General features: G+C 39.3%; 1 pseudogene across 1 annotated transcript; it reads right to left on the bottom strand.

The window, feature by feature from the left end:
* Nucleotides 1-18,234: 18,234 nt before the first annotated feature.
* LOC125415210 (glycerol-3-phosphate dehydrogenase 1-like protein pseudogene) lies at nt 18,235-20,891 on the bottom strand (annotated as a pseudogene). The gene is made up of 2 exons (XR_014998185.2): nt 20,792-20,891; nt 18,235-19,555 (listed from the first exon to the last, which is right to left on the bottom strand). The product of XR_014998185.2 is annotated as a glycerol-3-phosphate dehydrogenase 1-like protein pseudogene (transcript).
* Between the last annotated feature and the right edge of the window lie 3,754 nt (nt 20,892-24,645).

Genomic DNA, 24,645 nt, shown 5'->3' with positions numbered 1-24,645 from the left:
CCTACAGCAATTATTCATTAGGAACCCACCTGAGAAGAAAGTAGGCCAGCAAAGCAGATAGAAGATTGTCAGATCACTCTCCCTCAATTTCAGTCTCCCCAACCTCATCCCCAGAAAGGTAGCATATGGTTGGCCATCCTCATTCTGTACTGCCATTCCCAGGACACTAAGCAGTTCCTGATGGAGCACTCTGCTTTCATCTCACCTGTGAACCCACTCAGACTTCCCAACCCATCCCTATTCCCATGTGTCAGCTCCCAAAACCTGGAAATATATTCTACCTTTTTCCAGTGGCCACACCTGTCAGGATTCCAGAAGAATTTCCTCTTCAGCAACACACAGCTACCACACACTCCTAAGAACCCAAAGGGTAAAAGGAACCAAGAGGGAAAAGTCCCAAGAGCGAAGATAAGACCCAAACTCCAGCACCTAGAATTGCAATCATCCCAAAAGCAAAATAAAACATGATAGAAGAAAGAGATATCTCAATCAAAATAAATGGATCTCCCTGACTACTCCAAAGGGGCAGCTTCCCCAGCTATTCCCTCTCTCCTGCAACGACATCCCAGCTTTCTGCCTGGAACCCATACCCTCCCCTCTCCTTTTTTCGGGGCTTAAATTCCTCCATCTCAGCCGGGGTGGGCACCGCGGGCCAGGTTAGGCGGTGAGTGCAAAGGGACTGGAGTCCCTTTGTTCCAAAAGCCGGCCTGCAGCAAGCCAAGACTGCAGGCAGGGGCATCTCTGACCAGCGAGGGGCTCGGATCCTGTGGAGGGGTAAGTGTATTGTTCCTGACCGCCACACAAGGCCGGTTAGGGAACACACAATACTCCCGCCACCCTTATCTCCCTGACTACTCCAAAGGGGCAGCTTCCCCAGCTATTCCCTCTCTCCTGCAACGACATCCCAGCTTTCTGCCTGGAACCCATACCCTCCCCTCTCCTTTTTTCGGGGCTTAAATTCCTCCATCTCAGCCGGGGTGGGCCCCGCGGGACATACAGGCGGTGAGTGCAAAGGGACGGTAATCCCTTTGTTCTAATTGCCTGCCTGCAGCAACCTAAGGCTGCAGGCAAAGTGATTCCTGGATAGCAAGGGGCATTAATCCAGTAGCAAAAGACCCAGCGGAGGGAAGAGCCATTGGAGAGCATCTGAAGGAAGAGATGGGCAGGCGCCAAGGCAAGAATTCCTCCAACAATCTGAAAAACAACACGAAAACACCAGATCCCAGCGATCTTATGACAGAAGGACTTGAACACCCTATACCGGAAGAAGTGGAAAACAGTGTCATTATAAAAGCAATAGAGTCTCTTAAACAGGGTATGAATAACTCACTTAAAGAAATAGAAGAGAAATATAACAAAAAGATGGAAGAAATGAGTAAAGAAATGGAAGACAAATATAACAAAAAGTTTGAAGAAATAAGTAAATTCATAAATGATACCCTGGGAAACCAAGAAAAAACAATCAAACAGGTAATGGAATCAGTTCAAGAATTGAAAACTGAAATGGAGGCAGTGAAGAAAACACAAACCGAGGACCGGCTGGATATGGAAAATCTAGGTAAACAAACAGAGACTTCAGGAACAAGCATAACCAATAGAATACAAGAGATAGAAGAACGAATCTCAGATTATGAAGACACCATAGAGAAAATAAATGCCCTGACCAAAGAAAACAGCAAATCCAACAAATTCTCATCACAAAACATTCAGGAAATATGGGACATAATAAAAAAAACCAAATCTAAGAATAATAGGAGTAGAAGAAGGAGAAGAATTGCAGACCAAAGGTCCAGAAAATATATTCAACAAAATTATAGAAGAAAACTTTCCCATCCTAAAGAGTGATATTCCTATGAAGGTGCAAGAAGCATACAGAACACCTAATAGACTGGATCAGAAAAAAACATCCCCTCGCCATATAATAATCAAAACACAAAGCATTCAGATTAAAGAAAGGATATTAAGAGCTGCAAAGGAAAAAGGTCAAGTAACCTATAAAGGTAAACCTATCAGACTTACACCAGACTTCTCTATAGAAACCATGAAAGCCAGAAGGTCCTGGATAGAGGTACTGCAGAAACTAAGGGACCATGGATGCAAGCCCAGATTAATATACCCAGCCAAGCTTTCATTCACTATCAATGGAGAAAACAAAATATTCCAGGATAAAAACAAATTTAAACAATACGTAACTACTAATCCAGCCTTACAGAGAATATTAGAAGGAAAATTACATCCCAAGGAATCCAACATTGCCAACACTGCCTACAATAACTCAGACATCTAGCGACCCTTCACTAGCACAACCCAAAGAAGGAAAACACATACACTCTACTACCCAAAAAAAAAAAAATGACTCGAGTCAACAACCACTGGTCATTAATATCTCTTAATATCAATGGACTCAATTCACCTATAAAGAGGCACAGACTTAGAGATTGGATACGAAAACAGGATCCAACATTCTGCTGTTTACAAGAAACACACCTCAACCACAAAGACAGACACCTACTCAGAGTAAAGGGTTGGGAAAAGGTTTTCCAAGCAAATGGACCTAAGAAACAAGCGGGTGTGGCCATTCTAATATCTAACAAAATCGACTTCAAACTAAAATCAATCAGAAGAGATGGAGATGGACATTTCATACTCATAACAGGAACAACTCATCAGGAAGAAGTCTCAATCCTGAATATCTATGCCCCTAATATAAAGGCACCCACTTATGTAAAAGAAACTCTTCTAGAACTCAAGGCAGTCATCAAACCACACACGCTAATAGTAGGAGACTTCAACACTCCTCTCTCACCAATGGACAGGTCAATCAGACAGAAACCTAACAGAGAATTAAGAGATTTATTGGAGATATTGAATCAAATGGACTTAACAGACATCTATAGAACACTCCACCCAAATAGGAAAGAATATACCTTCTTCTCTGCAGTTCATGGAACCTTCTCGAAGATTGACCACATACTCGGTAACAAAGCAAACTTCCACAGATACAAAAAAATATTAGTAACCACCTGTGTCTTGTCAGATCACCATGGATTAAAATTAGAATTCAACAACAATGCTAACCCCAGGAAGTCAACAAACTCATGGAAGTTGAACAGTCAACTACTAAATCACCCCTGGGTCAAGGACGAAATTAAGAAAGAAATTAAAGACTTCCTTGAATTTAATGAAAACAAAGACACAACATACTCAAACCTATGGGACACTATGAAAGCAGTGCTAAGAGGAAAGTTCATAGCAATAGGCGCCCAAATAAAGAAAACAGAGAAAGCACACATTGGAGACCTAACAGCACACTTGAAAGCTCTAGAAAAAAAAGAAGCTGATTCACCTAGGAGGAGTAGAAGACTGGAAATAATCAAACTGAGGGCTGAAATCAACAAAATAGAAACAGAGAAAACAATCCAAAGAATCAATGAATCAAAAAGCTGGTTCTTGGAGAAAATCAACAAGATTGACAAACCCCTATCCAAACTAATCAAACGGCAGAGAGAGAACATGCAAATTAATAGGATCAGAAATGAAAAGGGGGACATAACCACAGACACAGAGGAAATTCAGAGAATCATTAGATCTTACTACGAAAGTTTATATGCCACAAAGTTGGAAAATGTAAAAGAAATGGACATTTTTTTAGATAAGTACCATATACCAAAGTTGAACGAAGAACAGGTGAACAATCTAAATAGACCTGTTAGTCGCGAAGAATTAGAAGCTGTTATCAAAAATCTCCCTACCAAAAAAAGCCCAGGACCAGATGGTTTCAATGCAGAATTCTACCAGAACTTCAAGGAAGAGCTAATACCTATACTCCTTAACGTATTCCACAATATAGAAACAGAAGAGTCATTGCCTAACTCCTTTTATGAAGCTACAGTTACCCTAATACCAAAACCACACAAAGACACAACCAAGAAAGAGAATTACAGGCCAATCTCACTCATGAACATTGACGCGAAAATTCTCAATAAAATACTGGCAAACCGTATCCAAGAGCACATTAGAAAAATTATCCATTATGATCAAGTCGGCTTCATTCCAGAGATGCAGGGCTGGTTCAACATACGGAAATCTATCAATGTAATCCATCATATAAATAAACTGAAAGAAAAAAACCATATGATCATCTCACTAGATGCTGAAAAAGCATTTGACAAAATTCAACACCCATTTATGATAAAGGTGTTGGAGAGACTGGGGATACAAGGATCATACCTAAATATAATAAAAGCAATATACAGCAAGCCGACAGCTAACATCAAACTGAATGGAGAGAAACTCAAAGCCTTTCCACTAAAATCAGGAACGCGACAAGGCTGTCCACTCTCTCCATACCTCTTCAATATAGTGCTTGAAGTTCTAGCAATAGCAATAAGACAACATAAGGAGATCAAGGGGATTCGTATTGGAAAGGATGAAGTCAAACTTTCGTTATTTGCTGACGATATGATAGTTTACATAAGTGACCCCAAAAACTCTACCAAAGAACTCCTACAGCTGATAAACACCTTTAGTAACGTGGCAGGATACAAGATCAACTCCAAAAAATCAGTGGCCTTCCTATACACAAAGGATAAAGAAGCAGAGAGGGAAATCAGAGAAACATCACCTTTCATGATAGCCACAAATAGCATAAAATATCTTGGGGTTACTCTAACCAAGGAAGTGAAAGACCTATTTGACAAAAACTTTAAGTCTTTGAAGAAAGAAATTGAGGAGGATACCAGAAAATGGAAAGACCTCCCCTGCTCTTGGATTGGGAGAATCAACATAGTAAAAATGGCAATTCTACCAAAAGCAATCTATAGATTCAATGCAATCCCCATCAAAATCCCATCAAACTTCTTCACAGACCTTGAGAGAACAATAATCAAGTTTATATGGCAAAACAAAAAACCCAGGATAGCCAAAACAATCTTATACAATAAAGGAACTTCAGGAGGCATTACCATCCCTGACTTCAAACTCTATTATAGAGCTACAGTATTGAAAACAGCTTGGTATTGGCATAAGAACAGAGAAATCGACCTCTGGAATCGAATAGAAGACCCGGATATTAACCCACAAACCTATGAGCACCTAATTTTTGACAAGGGAGCTAAAGGTATACAATGGAAGAAGGAAAGCATCTTTAACAAATGGTGCTGGCATAACTGGATGTCATCCTGTAAAAAAGTGAAAGTAGATCCATATCTATCACCATGCACAAAAATCAAGTCCAAATGGATTAAAGACATCAACATTAATCCGTCCACTTTGAACCTGATAGAAGAGAAAGTGGGAAGTAGTCTACAAGATATAGGCACAGGAGCCCTCTTCCTAAGTAGGACCCCAGCAGCACAGACAATAAGAGAAACAATAAATAAATGGGATCTACTGAAACTGAGAAGCTTCTGTAAAGCAAAGGACACTGTCAGTAAGACAAAAAGGCTGCCTTCTGACTGGGAGAAGATCTTCACCAGCCCCTCATCAGACAAAGGTCTGATCTCCAGAATATACAAAGAACTCAATAAACTAGACACTAAAACTCTAATTAACCCAATTAAAAAATGGGGTACTGATCTGAACAGAGAATTCACAACAGATGAACTTCGAATGGCCAGAAGACACTTAAGGTCATGCTCAACCTCCTTAGCGATCAGGGAAATGCAAATCAAAACCACTTTGAGATACCATCTTACACCTGTCAGAATAGCTAAAGTTAAAAACACCAATGATAGCCTATGCTGGAGGGGATGTGGAATGAGGGGAACACCCATCCATTGTTGGTGGGAATGCAAACTTGTGCAGCCACTTTGGAAATCAGTGTGGCGGTTTCTCAGGAAACTGGGAGTCAACCTCCCTCAGGACCCAGCAATTCCTCTCTTGGGAATATACCCTAGAGATGCCCAAACATACTACAAAAGCGTTTGTTCAACTATGTTCATAGCAGCACTATTTGTAATAGCCAGAACCTGGAAACAGCCTAGGTGCCCCTCAATAGAAGAATGGTTAAAAAAGGTGTGGAACATATACACATTAGAGTTTTACTCAGCGGTAAAAAATAATGACATCTTGAATTTTGCATGCAAATGGATGGACATAGAAAACGCTTTACTGAGTGAGGTAAGCCAGACCCAAAAAGAGGAACACGGTATGTATTCACTCATAAGTGGATTCTAACCATAATTAAAGGTCTTTGAGCCTATTATTCGTGATCCTAGAGAAGCTAAATAAGAAGACGAACCTGATGAAGATTATTTACCTATCCGCCAGGAGGTAGGAAATAGTCAAGAGTCCCAGGTAATCTTGGGTGCATGGGGGGGGGGGAGGGTTGTTGGAAGGGGAGAGGGTTAGAGAGAAGGGAGTAGGGGAGGAATGGAGAAAGCTCGGTTGACCGGGATGGGGGGAAGGGAGGAAGGATGAATGTGGGATCAGGGAAGAATATATTTCAACTAAGGGAGTCATATTAGAGTTTACAGGAAACTTGATTATATATGGGATCCCAGGTCCAAGGAGAGATCCCCAGATTGTTCTCTGGACAGAGGAGGGGGTGCCTGAACCGGCCTTGGCCCGTGACCATACTGATGAATATTTTGCTTATCACCATAGATCCCTCATCTGGCGTTGGATGACGAAACAGATGGAGGCCCGCGTTGGAGCACCGAACTGAGCCCCCCAAGAACCAAACGAGGAGCAAAAGGAGGAAGAAAATGACGAAGGACTGCGAGGGATACTATCACCCACTGATACAAGGGGTCGGATCTAATGAGAGTTTACCAAGGCCAGATGGACCGTGACTGAACGAGCATGTAATCCAACCAGATTCTCTGAATGTGGCTGGTTTTTCTGAATGTGGCTGGCCTGCAGTCTTTCCGAGAAGCCATTGACAATGACACTGGGACTGGTTTCCTCTGCATATACTGGATTTTTGGGATCCAGTCTGTTTGGATGCTCACCTTCCTGGACCTGGAGTGAGGGGGGAGGAACTTGGACTTCCCACAGGGCAGGAGACCCTGACTTCCCTTGGGGACAAAGAGGGAGGAGGAGAGGGAGGGGGGAGTGGGAGGGCGTTGGGAGGAGGGGCGTAAATGGAAACTTTTTATAATTTAATAAAATTACAAAAAAAAATAAAAAAAAAAGAAAAATTAAAGTGAGCATTTAAGATTAAAAAAAAATAATAAATGTTAAATCTCAAAAAAGAATTCTGGCACTGAACATCCAAGAACTCTAAGACACTATAAAAAGACCAAATCTAAGACTAACAGGACTAGAGGAAGGAGAAGAAACTCAAATCAAAGGCCCACAAAGTATTTTTAAGAAGAAAAGTTGCCTAACCTAAAAAGATGACACCTACTAAGGTACAAAAAAAATGCAGAACACCGAATGAACTGCACCAGAGAAGAAATGCTCCTCAGTACATGATAGCCAATGATCAATATTGATCAAAGAAAGAACATTAAAAGCTGTAAGGGGGAAAGATCAAATAACATAAAAATACAGACCTATTAGAATATACCCGACTTCTCAATGGAGACTCTAAAAGCCAAAGGAGCCTGAACAGATGTCCAGAAACCTCTAAGAGACCACAAAAGAACAGGCCAGACCAAGATATACAGCAACGTCTTCAATCATAATAGATGAAGATACTCCATTCCACAATAAAACCATAGTTAACCAAAATCTATCTACAAATAGAAGTGGCTCCATAAGACACTAGAAGGAAAATTCAAACCAAAGAGGTTAACCATGCCCAAGACACCCAAGACAGGACTATGAGTAATAAGCCCGGACTGGAAAATCAAGTGCACCACCTCCACCACTATCACAGCAATAAAATAACAGGAATCTATAAACAGCACTCACTACTAACCTTCAATATCAGTCATCTCAATTCCCTCATAAGAAGATATTCATAGAATGGATGCCAAAAACCAGGATCTATTCTTCCTGCTAAAACTAAAAAATACATGTCAACATCAAGGAGAGACATACACATCATTTCAGAGTAAAAGGAAAGAAAAATATATTTCAAGCAAATGGACCTAAGAAGACAGTTGATGTAGACATTTTAATACATGACAAAATAGATATCAAACCAAAACTAAGAAAACATATACCCTTATCAAGGAAAAATCTACCAAGAGGACATTGAAATTCTTAACATTTATGCACCCAAACCAAGGCCACCCAAGCTACAATCATAGCTACAGCTTTAATCACACATTCACCCTCACACATGCATACTGGGAGACATCAATAGCCAACCCCAGGAGTAGATAGGTCATCCAGACAAAAATTAAACAGAGAAATGCTGGAGCTAACTGGATGTCATAAACCAAAGGGACCTAACATACTTAAACAACAGTACATGAAATCACAGAAGCACTTTATGGAACTTTCTCCAAAACTGACCTTATACTCAGACATAAAACAAGTTTCAGGAGATGCAAAAAAATTTAAATAATATAGTTCATCCTATCTGTCCACCTCAGATTGAAGTTGGATATTAACAACAGCATAAATAACAGAAAACCTCAAACTCATGCAAACTGAACAACTCTTTACCAAATGAAAAATGGGTCAAGACGGAATTTAAGAAATTAAAGCCTTTCTAGAATTAAATGAAGATGACCATACAACATACCAGAACTTGTGGAACACAATGAAGGTAGTTTTAAGAGACAAGTTTATAGTACTAAGTGCCTACATTAAAAAAAATAAAAGACATTATACTAGTAACTTAACAGCATACCCGAAAGCCCTAGAACAAAAAGGAAAATTCACACAGAAAGGAGTAGACAGCAAGAAATAATCAAACTCAGAGTTGAAATCAATAAAATTGAACAAACTCAAAAAAGTATCAATGAAACAAAGAATTCAATAAAATTGATAATACTGATACTTAATCAAATTAACTAAAAGGCAGAGAGAGAATATCTAAAGTAAGAAAATTAGAAATGAAATGGAAGACGTAATTTTAGACCCTGGGGAAATCCACAGAATTGTTAAGACGTATATTAAAATCTTGTCCTTCACCAAATTGGAAAATCTAAAAGAAATGAATAAGTTTCTCTCTTAATACTATCTACTGAAGTAAATTAAAGATTCGATAAGCAATTTAAACATTCTTATATTCCTTAGTGAAATAGAAGTAGTAAAAGTAGTAAAAGTCTACTAGAAAAAAAAAAAAAGAGGACCAGATGGGTTCAGTGCAGAATTATATCAGACTTTCAAAGAAGAGTTAATATCAATACTCCTGAAATTATTCCACAACATAAAAAGAGAACAAATATTGTTCAATATGTTTATAAGGCTATAGTTACCTTGATAATCAAACCATCTAAAGACCTAACAAAGAAAATGAATTTATAGGCTTACTTCCCCCATGAAAACAGATCAAAAATTTCTCAATAAAATGCTTGTAAATATAATCAAAGAACACATCAAAAGAATCATCCAACATGATCAAATAAGCTTTATCCCAGAGATTCAGGGATGATTCAACATACAGTTGATGAATATAATCCACCATATAAATAAACCGAAAGATAAAAACCACATGGTCATCTAGTTAGATGCAGAAAAGGACTTGGACAAATTCCAACATCCCTTCATGATAAAAATCCTGGAGAGAATACAGATACAAGGGACATGCCTCAATAAAATAATAAAAAAATAAAAAATAAATAATAAATAAATAATAATAAATAAAAAATAAAAAAATAAAGGTAATATCCAGCAAACCTATAACCAACAACAACTTAAATATAGAAAAACTCAAAGCAGTGCCACTAAAATTAAGTACAGATTATGATTGTTCATTCTCTCTCCACACCTACTTAATATAATACTTGAAGTCTTAGCTATAACATCAAGATAATTAATAAAATAAATCAAGGGAATACAAGTTGGAAAGGAAGAATTCAGAGTATCTTTGTTTGTATATGATATCATACTACACAGAGGTGATCCTAAAAAATCCCCAGAAGAACTCTTACAGCTGATAAACACTTTCAGTGAAGTATCTGGATGCAAAATTAACTCACAAAATCAGTAGGTCTCCAATATACAAATGAAAATTGGAATGAAGAAAGAAGTCATGAAACTAATACCTTTCATAATAACCTCAAGTAGTAGAAAATATCTTGGGGCACCTCTAACCATCCAAAAGACTTATATGATGAAAATTTTAAGGCACTGAAGAAAGAAACTGTAGAAGACATCAGAAGATGTACAAACCTCCCATGGTTTTGGATCAGAAGGATTAATACAATAAAAATGACCACTCTATCAAAAGCAATCTATAGATTCAATGCAATAGCCATTAAAATTCCAAGAAAATTCTTCACAGATTTTTAACAGATGGTTTTCAGCTTTACATGGGAACAGAAAAAAGCCCGGGATAGCTAAAACAATCTTGAATAGCAAAGAAACTGAGGAATGTATCACTGTCCTTGATTTCAAGTTGCACTACAAAACCAAAGTAATAACAACACAGTATTGGCATAAAATCAGACACATTGATCAGTGGAATTGAATTGAAGACCAAGACATAAATGCACACATTTATGGACACTTGAATTATATATATATATATGTCAGAAACACACAGAAAAAAGGACAGCATCTTCAACAAATGGTGCTGTTTAAACATGCTTGCTGCACATAGAATAATCCAAATAGATTTACACTTATCACCTGCACAAAACTCAACTACAAATGGATCAAAAACCTTATCACAACACCAGATACTCTTGTAGAATAATAAGTAAAGAATAACCTTGAACTCATTCAAAGATGAGTTTCACAAAATACTTTCTGAGCAGAACACCATTAGCTTAGGCCTTAAGACCAATGGAACTTTTATCATGAGGGACTTCTCATGAAACAGAAGATTCTGCAAAGCAAAGGATATCATCAATATGGGAAGAGAGTTTTATCAACTTCACATTCATGAGAGTTCTAAATTCCAAAAACATAGACAGTGTTTAGAAAACTAGGTATAAAGAAAACAACTAGCCCAAATAAAACTGTGGTACAGATCTAAACAGAAAATTCTCCAAAAAAATCAAAAACAAAAACTCAAGTGAACAAGAAACACTTAAAGAAACATTCAACATCCTTAGCAATCAAGGAAATGCAAAACATAACGTCTTTGAGCTTTCATCTTGTACTTGTCAGAATAGGTAAGATGGAAAATCCCTAGATATCTTTAAAAGATGAAAGAAAAAAGAAAATGTGGTATGTTTGCAAAGCAAAATACTATTCAGTTATTAAAAAACTGAAATCATGAAATTTGCATAAAAATGTATGTATCTAGGAAAAACAACATTCTAAGTGAAGCAATCCAGAAAAACAAAATTAGTATGTATTCACTTATATGTGAATATTAGCTCTTAAGTCAATGATAGGTAAGCTACAATCCATGGAAACACAGATGTTAGAGAAAGGAACTGGGGCAACACATAGATCTTCCTAGGTAAGGAAATAGAATATATAGTTATGAAGGAATGGGTTCATGCTTAAATAGAAGGACCGAGAGGGAAGGGGGATGAAAAAGAGGACAAAGCAAAGACAACCAAAATTAAATGCCATTGGAGGAGTGGTATAGAAACTAATGAATAGCAGTTTCCTATAACAATACATACATGAAGGAGATATAATGAAATAACAGGGACTACAGAGCCCCCATTGGTTATCTTTCATCACCAAATGAATCTTTGGTACCAGTAATGGGTTACAACTAATCGAGATTTTAACCAATAAGGCCCCCTGGGAACCTCCAAACCACCCAGGTTGTTGCCAAGGCTATAGGTTACTCTCCAAGATGAGTAACAAGACCCTACTATTGAAAACAACACCAGTACAAGTCATTTAATATGAAAAAGTGAGCTGGTATTTACTGAGGGAGCCTTCACCCCATGGGCTATTATTCTTATTACCAGAAAGTTCTCCATATGGAGAACCATAAACACCAACCCAGCAGCAAACCCTTGATCATACAATGGTGTCCTATCTGCAAAATAGCCACCAGTGCAATATCAGCACAAAACTTGTGGTGATAACTAATATCTAATTTGATTTAATGCCCACACCATGAGTTGTAACCCATACCTGACATTGCTTGGATGACTGAGAAGAAACTAGATAACCCCGAACCAAAGATGACACCAAATACTACTGTTCTACAAGACTTTAGTTTAGGAAGGTAGCAATAAAATGGCTCTTATGAAATTTTGCTATACTCATAGATTAGTACCTTGCTTATCCATCAGATTAGCAGTACACTGCTTATCCATCAGAGCAGCTTTCATATCCAGTAGTTGGAACAAATACAGACACCCACAGCCAGACATTATGCAGAGAGTGAGAGACTTTGGAACACTCAACCCTAAAAAGGATGGCTCCATCAATTCTGCCTCCCCAGGGCTCAGGGAACCCTTCAGAAGAGAAAGAGGAAAGAGTATGAGAGCCAGAGGGGATGGAGGACACCAAAGAAACAAGGCCTCTAAACCAACAGGATCAGCAAACATGTGGACTCATGGAGACTGAGGCAGCCTTTTCAGGGTTACATGTGTCTGCATCAGATCCACTTGCAAATGAAAATTGAATTTTCTCCAGTGGAGTCACTCTTAAGGGTAGGCAGCATGCCCAGCAGTAGAACAAACTCAATGGCATCTTTGGATGTTCCTTGCTCTTACTTTTGTATCAGACATTTTTATCTTCTTTTTTAAAATTTAACTTTTATTTTTTTGTTTTTATTCTCCCCCCCCTCCTACAGGGCATTTGCATTTATTTTATGACTCCCAGTTCTGTGTTTCAGTGGAATTCCTGAGTGTGTGAATGAATGGGTCTGTGCATCTATATCTGCTTCTTGTGTCTTTTTTTTCTTCTGCTTGTGAGTTTTGCCCTATCCAAATTAGTTTGTTTTTGCTCTCTCTTATGATGTGGGATGTCCTTCTGTATATGTGTTGCCTTTATTGGCTAATAAATTAAGTTGTTTCAGTCAATGGCTTAGCAGAATAAAGTCAGAGAGGCAATCAGAACATAGATATATAGAGAGAGTAGGCAGAGTCAAGGAGATACCATATAGCTGCCAAGGAAGACAGATGCTAGAACCTGACAGGTAAGCCACAGCCTCATGGAGATGCACAGATTAATAGAAACAGGTTAATTTAAGGTGTATAAGCTAGGTAGAAATATGCCTGAGTCATTGGCCAAATGGTGTTGTAATTAATATAGTTTCTGTGTGACTACTCAGGTCTGAGCAGCCAGGAAATGAATGAGCAGTCTCCTTTTATTCTCTTCTTATATTGTATTTTATTATTATACCCTAGATGCCTATTTGTTTTCTAAGGAGAGACAGAATGTGGATGGATCTGGCTAGAAGACGAGGTAGTGAAGAATTAGGAGGAGTAGACAAAGGGGAAACTATAATTAGGAAAAAAATCTATTTTCAATAAAAGACAAAGTCATTCATCACATACTATGAATTTTATTTGTTTCTGGGAAGTTACCACCACAATTTTATTTCATTTTTTTAATGAATGTCTGTTTTCAAAATACCTTTTTGTGCATACAAATTATTATTCAATTAAGAAAGATAGCACTAAATGCTATTCATAAAATAAAAAAAAATTGGAGGGACCTTCTATCTGGAACACGGACAGGTTTACCATGTGGCAAATATTATATGAATTAATTGGTAATTTGGAAAAATGTAAATTATGTTATGATGGCCTGCATTTCACCACAGTGCATCCATGCCAGCATTGGTTAAACCAGTCAGCCAGTGATACTTCACAGGAATAAAGAGATGTTAGAATGGCAAGGAACCATAGAAGTTTTTATTTACTGTTGAAGTAAGAGTTAGTTAAATTTCATTAACAATAAAGTTCCTCAGAACTACGATTTCATTTCCTGATGATCCCTTTGCATGACTCCTAGAATGGCACAGAGCCCAGATACACTTCTGGCTTCCTCTCTTGGAGGTATTTTCACTTCTCTTCGGTTTCCTATCTCAATGAACTCCAATTTCAGACAGGAACCATTAGACTCAACTCTCTGGAAAGCCCTATTATCAAGAACCCAAGTGTTTGTTATTTTAGGAAATAGGAAAAGATAATCTCATTTTCAAAACAATAAAATAGTCTCTCGAGGAAGTAAAGAGCAAAGCTTCAATAATGGTAGACATAACCTTTTCATTTGCACGTGTTTTGTTTTGTTTCTTGAGATGGGGTTTCTCTGTGTAACCATCTAGGCTGTCCTGAAACTTATTTTGTAGACCAGGCTGCCCAGGAACTCACAGAGATCCACCTGCCTCTGCCTCCCGAGTCTTGGGATTAAAGGCGTGCCTGGCTTTGAGGGTGATGCTTAAAAGTGTGTAAAATGAGACAATGTTTTTTCATCTCTCTGAGCCCTGATTCTCCATCTATGCAGTAGGTTGCTAAGTATTAACTACTATGTCAGTAGTCACAGGAACCAAAGAGTTGAATGACCCCTCAGAAACTGAAATATCTCATTGAAAAGCCCAATTAAACCCCCATTAAATAAGGGTGATTAAAGATTGTCTGTAGAGATGCTGTACCCATGGCTGAGGATCCAACCTAGTAGCGTGGCCATAGGGTTCATTAGAGGAACAGGACCTTGTGGCTAACTCCTGACATGTTGGTCCCATGACATTGAGTTTTCGCAAAAGCTTTTGTAATGTGAAAGGAGATTTATATCCTAAGTGATTTTCCACTTGATGGATGTCTAGAGTTCATTAATCTGTGTGACAGTTTCTATTCCCTTGATTCCTTTGATACCTTGGAGCTGCTCTATTCCAATCTGTTGCCCTAAAACTATGTTCATGGGGAGAGTAAACCGGAAGAGTACATACATGTCCTGAGAGCCACCATAAGTTGCTTAGGGCAGTAGAGAATGGCACGGTTCAGTGATCCTGTGTCCACAGAAATAGTGTTTTTATCCGGGACAGAAAAAGATGTTTAAAAAATTGGGTGGCTCAGCAGTTAAGAGTGCTTGTTGTCCTTGCGGAGAGTGATTGGAGTTAGAGTTCCAGGACACACATGGAGGCTCAGAACCCTCTGCCACTCAAGTTCCAGGGAAAACAATGCCCTATGTTGGCCTCTGAAGGTTGCTGCACACATACACACACACACACACACATACACACACACTGTACACAGAAATCCATACAGACCCCACACACAGGTATATAAAGTGATGTCCTGACTGGAAAAAGCATCCAGGGGATCTTTATTGTTGTTTGTTTTGGTTTTTATTTGTTCTGCTCTGTTTTGCTTTGCTTAATGTGTGATTCCTCTTGACAGACTAAGAGTTTCTATCTACACAGGGTTTGTTAGATCTTTACCATGTCTTCCCAGTGGTGGGATCTTCGATCTTTGAGCTCTCCTTTGCTTCTGTGACATTTTGCTTTTATTGTATCTGTGCTTCTACCCTTCAGCAGAAACAGGGGTGTAAAGAACTTGGCCGTCTTCATGACCACGCCCTGAATCAGCACAGTGAAAAATGAGTCCTGCCGGTGTAGCAACAATGGGGGTGATAGCAGGAGCTATAATGCTATTATTTATTTTTAAAACAAACAACTATCCTCCGATGAGAGGTTCACTCCATTTACTGGCATTACATCCATTATCAAATTTAACCTTGACGTATAATAAGACTATAGCTTGGGGACAAGGAGATATGTATGAATGTTCAGTGCTTTGCAAAGAGTAATGACAACTGGTTAGTGGTTGACATGGGACTCATAGTTGAATTGGATGATATGAATTCCATATAGTCAGCTTTCTCAGTCTTTTTAGTTATCTGTGTTAAGGATTTCTTCCTATCCAGAGATGCTAAGCACATGTAGGGAAGATAATGGACATTTCTAATTTTGCTTGGAGCACCGCATCTATGGTCATTATGAGACAGGAATATTAAGCTATTTTTCTCCTGTAGCCAAACATACACTGAGTGAGTCAGGTCATGGACCCTGGCCTTTGGAATTCCACATCTAATGTGGCCACAGTCTCATAGAACTGGCTAAGATTACCAGATGGGCCTTTGTGTGTCTTGGCTAGTCTGCATCCACTGCATGATTTTGTAAAGAGCAGAACACTGTATTTTCTCGGGAACTCTCTCATTTTCAGTCTAATTTGACAGTTAATGAAGTGGTCTGTGCTTCCCCAGATAAGAGTCAGGGTCAATCAGATGCTGTCTTTCTGGAATTTGAATTATGAGTCATAACTTGTGAAAATATTGAACAGAACTTAATATCCCTCCTGGAGACAGTACTAGGAACCTCAGAGATGTTCTAAATTCCATCCCAAATATGCTAAGAAGTCTTCATGCCTGCCCCAGCCCAGAGATAGTCTTTTGGTCTAGCGATTCTATATCCTCTATATTGATTGCTTTTCTCATCACTGTGAACAAACACGTCTCAGAAACAACTGTATTTGTTTCAATTGTGCCCTTTCTCCTGCTCTTCATGAAGACAGTGTTGTAGGGGATCTGCTGGGTACCTCTGTCATAAGCTGTCTATTGTGCAGTGCAGCGGATTGGGCCCTTTGCGCTAGTGTCTTCCTATTAAGCTTTCTTTCTGAGTCAGAGATAACTGTGTCCTTTCAACCTTAATGATAATGCTATATGAGCTGGACTCACTTCAATGCCTCTGTCTTCTTTTTAAGTAACAGCACCTAGACAGCATTACACACTGTTCACTTTCAATCTGAAATGGTGTGGAAGCTAAGAACCTACTGTTGGAGAAGGATCCGTGGATTTCTTATTTGTGGTCCTTATTCTGATACAGTGTGCATTGTTGGGACAATAAACCCATCAGAGCAGAAGGGAGAAGGTGGGTTGAAAGAACATGCTCATGAGGTTTTCAAATGCTTCAGAAAATGCAACTCAAAGCATTGACAACTAACAACCTAGAGATCAAAGAGACCCCATGATGGCTTAGCCAGTCTCACTTAAGAGGGTAGAAGAGAAGCCAGGTGGTAATAGCTTTAATCCCACTTCTTTAATCCCAACACTCGGGAAGCAGAGGCAGGCAGGTCTCTGTGAGTTTGAGGCCAGCCTGGTCTAGTTCCAGGATAGACTCCAAAGTTACAGAGAAACCCTGTCTCAAAAAATCAAAAAAAAAGAAAGAAAAGAAGAAAGAAAGAAAGAAAGGAAGGAAGGAAGGAAGGAAGGAAGGAAGAAAAACATAGGGTGGAAGAGTGTATTTGATTAGTTATGTTTCCACATGAGCAGTAGAGCTATGCAGCTATGGCCTCTCTATCTCTTTCTTCCTCCAGGATCTCACCATGTAGCCTAGGCTGGTCTGGAACTAGCTATGTAGACCAGAAGGGCCTATAATTCAGAGAGATCATCCTGTATCTCCCTCCCAATTGATAAGATTAAAGGCATGTGTCACCACATCTTACATGAGAAGCTGCAGCATCTTTCTCCAGGGTTCTGAGCACCTGAAGATACATACTTACAGAAAAAGCTTTGTTTAACAAAACAACAACCAAAAGTCACAAAGTATCTGTTACCTTTGACATCGCTAGGTCTGTATAAAGGCCCATTCTGGATACTAATGAAGAAAAGGAAAGCTAACAATGCAGAAAACTATAGCAAGAACAAATATGCAAGTAGATTATCTGTTTACTAATTGATAGGGGAGTTCAGCCAATCACATTCTATCCATGGGGCATGTTGCCCTAAGGCAAAAATTTACCTATAAACCTGGCAGGTGCGCTTCCCCTAGCTCTCTCTCACCTGGCTCCTGCATCCAGATGGATTGTTGGGATTCTGGTGTAAGTCTTCCTTCTGTTTATTAAAGCTGTATATTTTGTATTAAGCTAGTCTGGCGGATCATTAATTACCGATCGCACCACACCCCATCAACTAATCACATGTTAAAACTTGACCAACTCAAAAGTTCAAGTAGTTGTGTTAAGTTTTGAGATAGTGTTTAAGAGTCAGTTAAATGGGGTGATCTTTACCACACTTGCCCATTATAATTAACATTTTAATGCTCATTGACTTGAACACCAAGAAAATGAGAAAAAAATTCCCTTGGCTAAAATAGATTTGAATCCCATCTATAAAGTTTCTTTGAGATAGATCCAATCTTACAGGCTACTTTAGTGGGAAAATTTCATATGTGATCGTTAAAAGAACACCTAGCTGTGGGTCACAGAAACACATACAATGAGAAATTAAAAACACACAACACACTCACATGTTTGTAATGCTTAGCTGTTACCAATACCGCTTAGCCAATGAACTGCCTCTCACAACTCAAACAAAGTTGAGCGATTCAAATACATTCGGTATTTAAGATTATAGTCAAATAGGGTTCTTCTTGTCAAGTCCTAGTTTCCAAGCGTTTCCCCATAGGTGAGGCAGGGCTGTCCCAGCCATCTGCCAGATGCCCTTTATATGTGCGCAGGGTGTTTCTGTAAGGCAGGGTAGCATCTCTGTGATAGGTCTGCCTTCACAGCAGATCTGATACACTGTTGTGAACAGCGGAAACTTGTCTAGAAGTCCCTTCTGCTTGAGGAAGTGGTACACTAAGGTAGAGGTGTCCAGTCCTTGAAGCTTCCTCCCATTCAGCACCTCCTTCTCTAGTTTTCCAGTAGTCTTCCCAGTCCCGGAGAAGGCCTTGGTCACCTTGGAGTCACTCCCTTGATAGCAGGTAGTGATGAGGTCAGTCAAGTCGCAGCTCTCCAGGAAGGTGGCCATGGACACTTGGCCCTTGCAGAAGATCCTAGTGAAAGCAATCATGTCTACAAGGCCAAGGTAGATGATGGCAGCCTTTCTGTTGTTCCCACAGCGGAGGTCATCGCAGAAGGTGGTTCCCATAGCAACGATATTTTTCAGTGCTCCACAGAGTTCCACAGCATCGGCATCTTCGACCACAGTGATGCGGAAGTTGGGAGTCTGTAGCAGCTCTTTGAAGAGAAGGCCATTTTGGCTTTGCTGCCGATAGTGGTCTCGCAGAACTTCCCGGCAGCCAACTCGTTGGTTGTATTAGCCCTCACCAGCACGCTGACATCCATTCCCGTCTTCTCGTGAATGATGTTGAAGATGAGTATCAGCCCTCCTGGGCCCTCATTTAAGCCCTTGATGTGTGTGATGCCCAAAGCTTTCTTGGGCACCCTGCCAGAAATCTCATCACAGATGTTGTGAATAAGCTGGTGTGGGGTGGTGAGCACCATCAGATCTGCATCCTGTACTGCTTCATTGAGATTTGGGATGGCAACCACGTTTTCCGGCAGTTTGTGTCCTGGAAGATATTTGACGTTTTCGTGGTCGTGATTTATGATTTCAGTCAGCTTCCTCCCGTTCACTGTTTCTTCACGAACCCACATCTTGACTGTAGAGGCGAACTTCTGCTGGTTCTTGACATTAGTCCCAATTATTTTTGCAATGGCTGAGCCCCAGTTCCCAGAGCCCACAACGCACACTTTCAAGGTTCCAGCAGCCATGACCCAGCCAGAACAAATACAATACACACCCTAAAGGTGTATTTTGAGAGCAGTTTCTCTGGACCTTTGCCCTAAGAAGATAAATGATACATTAATATTATTTAAGAATTTCATACATACATACATATGTATATACATACAATGTGTTTTGAGCAAATCTACCCCAGAGAGCCTCCCCTTCAACTCTTCTGCCCCACCACTACTTTTCCCTCTCAACTTCATATATGCTATTTTTAACCCACTGAGTCTGCCTAGACCTACCATTGTGTGCATGGGTCTAGCGCCATTCACTAGAGCACTGGCAAACTGCTAGGGATTCCTAAAGAAAACTGAATCTCCCTCCTTTAGCATATATTAGGTTTTAGAGATGCATAAAAGAATTTTCTCTTATCTCCAAAAAACCTCCTATAATTTTTCATTAAGAATTATGGATTCCATTTGGACTTGAGTTTTGTGTATGGTGATAGATTTGGATCTATTTTCATTCTTCTACAGGTTGACATCCAGTTATGCCAGCACCATTTGTTAAATATGCTTTTTTTTCCATCTGATAGCTTTTGCTTCTTTGTCAAAAAAAAATCAGGTGTTCAAAAATGTGTGGATTAATATCTGGGTCTTTGATTGGCTCCATTAGTTCTCCTGTCTGGTTTTTTTTTTTTTTTTTTTTTTTTTGGCCAATACCGGGCTATTTTCGGTACTGTAGCTCAGTAGTAGAGTTTGAAGTCAGGGACTGTGATGCCTCCAGAAGTTCTTGTACAGTGTTGTTTTGGCTATCCTCAATTTTTCATTTCCATATGAAGTTTTCATAGCCAGAACCTGGAAAAATACCTAAATGCCCCTCGAGCGAAGAATAGATAAAAAAAATGTGGTACATTTACACAATGGAGTACTACACAGCAATAATAATAATAATAATAATAATAATAATAATAATAATAATGACATCTTGAAATTTGCAGGCAAATGGATGGAGCTAGAAAACATATTTAATGAGGTAACCCAGGTCCAGAAAGACAGATATCATATGTACTCACTCATAAGTGGTTTTTAGACATAAATCAAAGAAAACCAGCCTACAAATCACAATCCCAGAGAACCTAGATAACAATAAGGACCCTAAGAGAGAGACATACATGGATCTAATCTACATGGGAAATAGAAAAAGAGATCTTCTGAGTAAATTAGGAGCATGAGGATCATGGGAGAGGATTGAAGGGGAGAGGAGAGGCAGGTAAGGGATCAGAAAAAAAGGTATAGCTCAATTAAAAAAAAAAGAATTATGAGTTCATCAGAGTGGTTACGGTTACCTGCTCTGGGCCCACAAAAGGCTGGCTCTGTCAGGACTTAGGAAGGGGGAGCCTCATACAGCTGCCTCCCTACTGAACTATTGGCTACTGAAGGATTCTGGGAGAGCAGCAGTCATTGTCTTCAGCTGTGCACCCACTGCTGAGCTCACCGGACTCTAAAGGATAGTTCCAAACCCACAGTCACAAAGAGAGCTTTGGTTAAACATAGTATGTGATAAAACAGAAGGGCACAAATGTGGGGAAGGAGTTACTAGGAGGAAGAAGAAACTGAGACTAGGATGTGTTTTATACTTGTAAGAATATAAAATAAATGGTTTAATTAACTAACAACAAAAAATTAGTGGTTCATTCCTCAATTGGATCTTTCCTTGTTGCTGTACTCAAACCACAAGTTACAATAATAATAATAAAAAAAGGATTTGAGGAACAAAGGTATGTAGTTGTCCTGTCCTTGTGAGTTGGTAGAAGCTGAGTCCCTTACTTATAGTCACACAACAACAGCAGCCCTATGCCCCGGGGCCTGCAGATTGCTCACACACCCACTGGACAGTGATAACAGGACCCATCAAAATCACTAGTTAGAAGTTTATAGCTTTACTATACTACAGTGCTAATCTGACAGGGACTCTTGTATAGTGTTTTCCATACATGGTACAATGCTGTGAAGTTGGTTAGATCTAATTCATAGAAACATCAGTTCACATAGTTATTTTGTGGAGAGAGTACAGTCCATGTACTCTTTCTGCTTCTTAAGAATGAAACATGCCAGCATTAACTGCAGTCACGTTGCAGTGGAATGGGCCTGCTGAGATTGCCTTCTGTCTGCCCGTAATTACAGATCCTTCGGCCAGCACCTACCTTCCCTCTCTTGCCCTCCCCAATCTTGTTTCTGATAATCACCGAGCTACTCTGCTTCGTGAGGTCAATGTTTTAAGCTTATGCATGGGGCTTGTCTTGTCCCGGCTACCTTATTTACCTTAACAGAGAACCCTCGAGGATGCCGGTCTTCACAGTGATTGTATCGCGTTCTCCTGGTTGTGTGTGTCACGTTTGCTCAATCACTCATCCAAAGGTGGTCACGTAGGTTCACTGCACATTGTGAACAGTACTGCAGCAAACATGGGAATGCAGATGTCTCTTCATGTGCTGATTTCATTTCCTCTGGACAAATATCTAGAAGAGGGAGGTCGGAGTCATGTGCTAGGTCCTTTTGTAATTGGTTAGAAACTTGTACACTATTATTCACATTGACTATACTAATAGACAGCCCAACCAAAGCGTACAACGGTTCCCTTTGTTTACAGCCCCACCAACAGTTGTTAACTTTTACTGTTTTTACAATAGAAATTATAACGGTGACAAAATAAATTCTGATTTTGGATTTGATTGGCATTCTCATGATGTTTCATGATGGTAGTCATTGTTTCATAGGGTTTTTTTTTTTTGCTTATATTTGTTTTGCGATTTTCATGCCTTATTTTGAGAAATGTCTTGGAAGTTTTTTGTCCATTTTATGTTGGACTTCCTGGTTTTCCTGATAATGAGTGAAATTCCATATATACTTGAGATATCAATCCCTCTCAGACATGCAGTACGCAGGTATCTTCCCGCATTAGGAAAACTGCATGCGTACTTGCAGAAGAAACTTGGACCCTTCTCACTCACATATGCAGAAATTAACAGGAAGTGGTTTATGTGCTTAGATTGAAAACCCTGAAAATCCTATAAGGAAACACAGATGAGAACCTTTTTGTCATCTGCACAGGCAGTATATTTTGTATAAAACTTTAGAAAGCCCAGGCAACAAAAACAAGTGCAGGCGAACAGTGTTCCAGCAAACCAGAAGCTGCACAGAAAAGGAAGTGCCAGAGTAAAGGGAAGCTTCCAGAATGGCCTGAAGAATGAAATGAGAACACAAGTCATAAAAGATAGTCATGGAAGCAGATCCTTCATAAATTGTAAGTCAGTCTGTGCAATTTCTGACAGCATTTTGACAAGTGTGTGTACGAACATGGGACTGTTCACCCAGAACACCATTCCAGTTTCCCTATTTCCTTCCTCCCTTCTTTCCTTTTTTTCCTCTTTTCCTTCCCTCTATCCCCCCTCCTTTATTTCTCTTTTCATGATGTTACTTTGTAGCCCAACTTAGCCTCAAACTTAAACTCTCTCCACCTCACTGCCCTATACCCTATACACTGGAGAATAAGTGTGCAGTGTGCCATTCTATTTTCCAGTTCATTCTAGAGAAAAATGAGCATCTTATGTTCAGAATTGTGCCCTGGGCAAAGATCTCTATCAATTCTTCCTGATTATCAGATGCTTTTAATTCCTGCATAACATTACGAGTTAATTACAGTCCCTGCTTCCTCTCTAGAGACCAGCTGCCCTTTCTTCATTCCTATGTACCACATGAACAATACTGATTCTTAATGTCTTAAAGGCAGAAGCAGTGGAAGAGGCAATACCAGTAGTATAATGCAAATTTAACTTAGGTGTATTCTATTAAAACAAAATAAAAGACTTGATGATGTTGGTGTATGTTCCATTCAGCAATGTGGACTACACATTAAAGGAGAGTTGAAAGGTCACTCCAGGGTAGTGCATATACTACCATATATGCCATACTAGTTTGGCCCCCAAACCACCTCTCATCATGACATACTGCCAAGAACAAAGAAAGAAGCACACTATAACAAGAAAGAATAAGCAGCATCCCCATAAGCCGTTAAGAACCCCAAGGCAGAACTCTGCCTCCTAGTCATGTGCATACAAGAAGTTTGAGAGAAATCCCACTGGCATTTTTTGAACCTGTAGTTGGTGATATCAATAGCAGCTGAATTTGCCTTTTGAGTTCAGACAGTCCTGAGTTTGCAGGACTTAGGCATTATGGTTCTGTCTCATTGAGCACATAGTTGGATCCCTGTCCTTATCTCTTAGACTAAAGAAGAAACACACATGTAGGTACAGAATAGAATTTTCTGATTGCTATGTCCTGTTTTCCCCCCTTATCTTCAATTTACAATTACAAAATGTGAATTAATTCAAATTCTAGTACTTTTTTTAACACTTGTATGTTGCAATGTTTTAGTTTAGCACTAAAATATGGATGATTATGAGAGAAATTAGGTAATTAAGAGCGTGTTTAGTTATTGTATTATGAACTGGTTCTATTCCAAAGGTTTATTTGTATGAAGGCTGCCAAGCATGGCCCAAGCATTGAACAGATGCTAATTGCTGGGTGGCTTCCAGTTTGAAATGGCATCTGGCATGCCATCAGCTCTGAACATATCAGTGTCCTTCCGTCCTCGCGCTCCCTGTGAAGACACTGAATGAGGCAGCTGCTCATTTCTCCTGAAAATGACTTGAATCTTGGAAATACTCTTAGTAATTTTAAATCTAATTTGATATACTCCAGTAAAAACGCTGGAGATTATACAAAATAATATCAGGTGTTCCTTAGTGATGGAGACAGTCCAAGCACAACTAAATAGAACTGAGCCATTTCCAGACAGCATGAACCTCTGGACATTGGCTAGCTTTGCCTTCACACTGGCCTCAGCTGTCTAAGATGAGAAAACAGTATTAGACAAATGGATGGGAGGTGATGAGAAGATTTGTTCGATTTAACTCACAGTGAAGAGAAGTAAGAAAACATCAGCACTGGTTTTTAAATGCAATTTTGTAACTCCACCCTAAATGTAAATATCATTTAGAGTACTCAACAAGCTACAAAAATGTTTGCTAAATATGAGTAAACTATCTCAAAGAAAACACAGACTGATAAAAAAATGAATGATAAGAAATGGAGGGGCAGAGGGGAGAGAAAGGAAGAGAGAGAGAGAAGAGAGAAACTC

The sequence above is a fragment of the Myodes glareolus genome, chromosome 19, assembly GCF_982192425.1.
Source record: "Myodes glareolus chromosome 19, mMyoGla1.1, whole genome shotgun sequence".
NCBI lineage: Eukaryota > Metazoa > Chordata > Mammalia > Rodentia > Cricetidae > Myodes > Myodes glareolus.
Note: the sequence above shows the minus strand (reverse complement) of the source record. Positions and strands in the feature narration are given on the sequence as shown.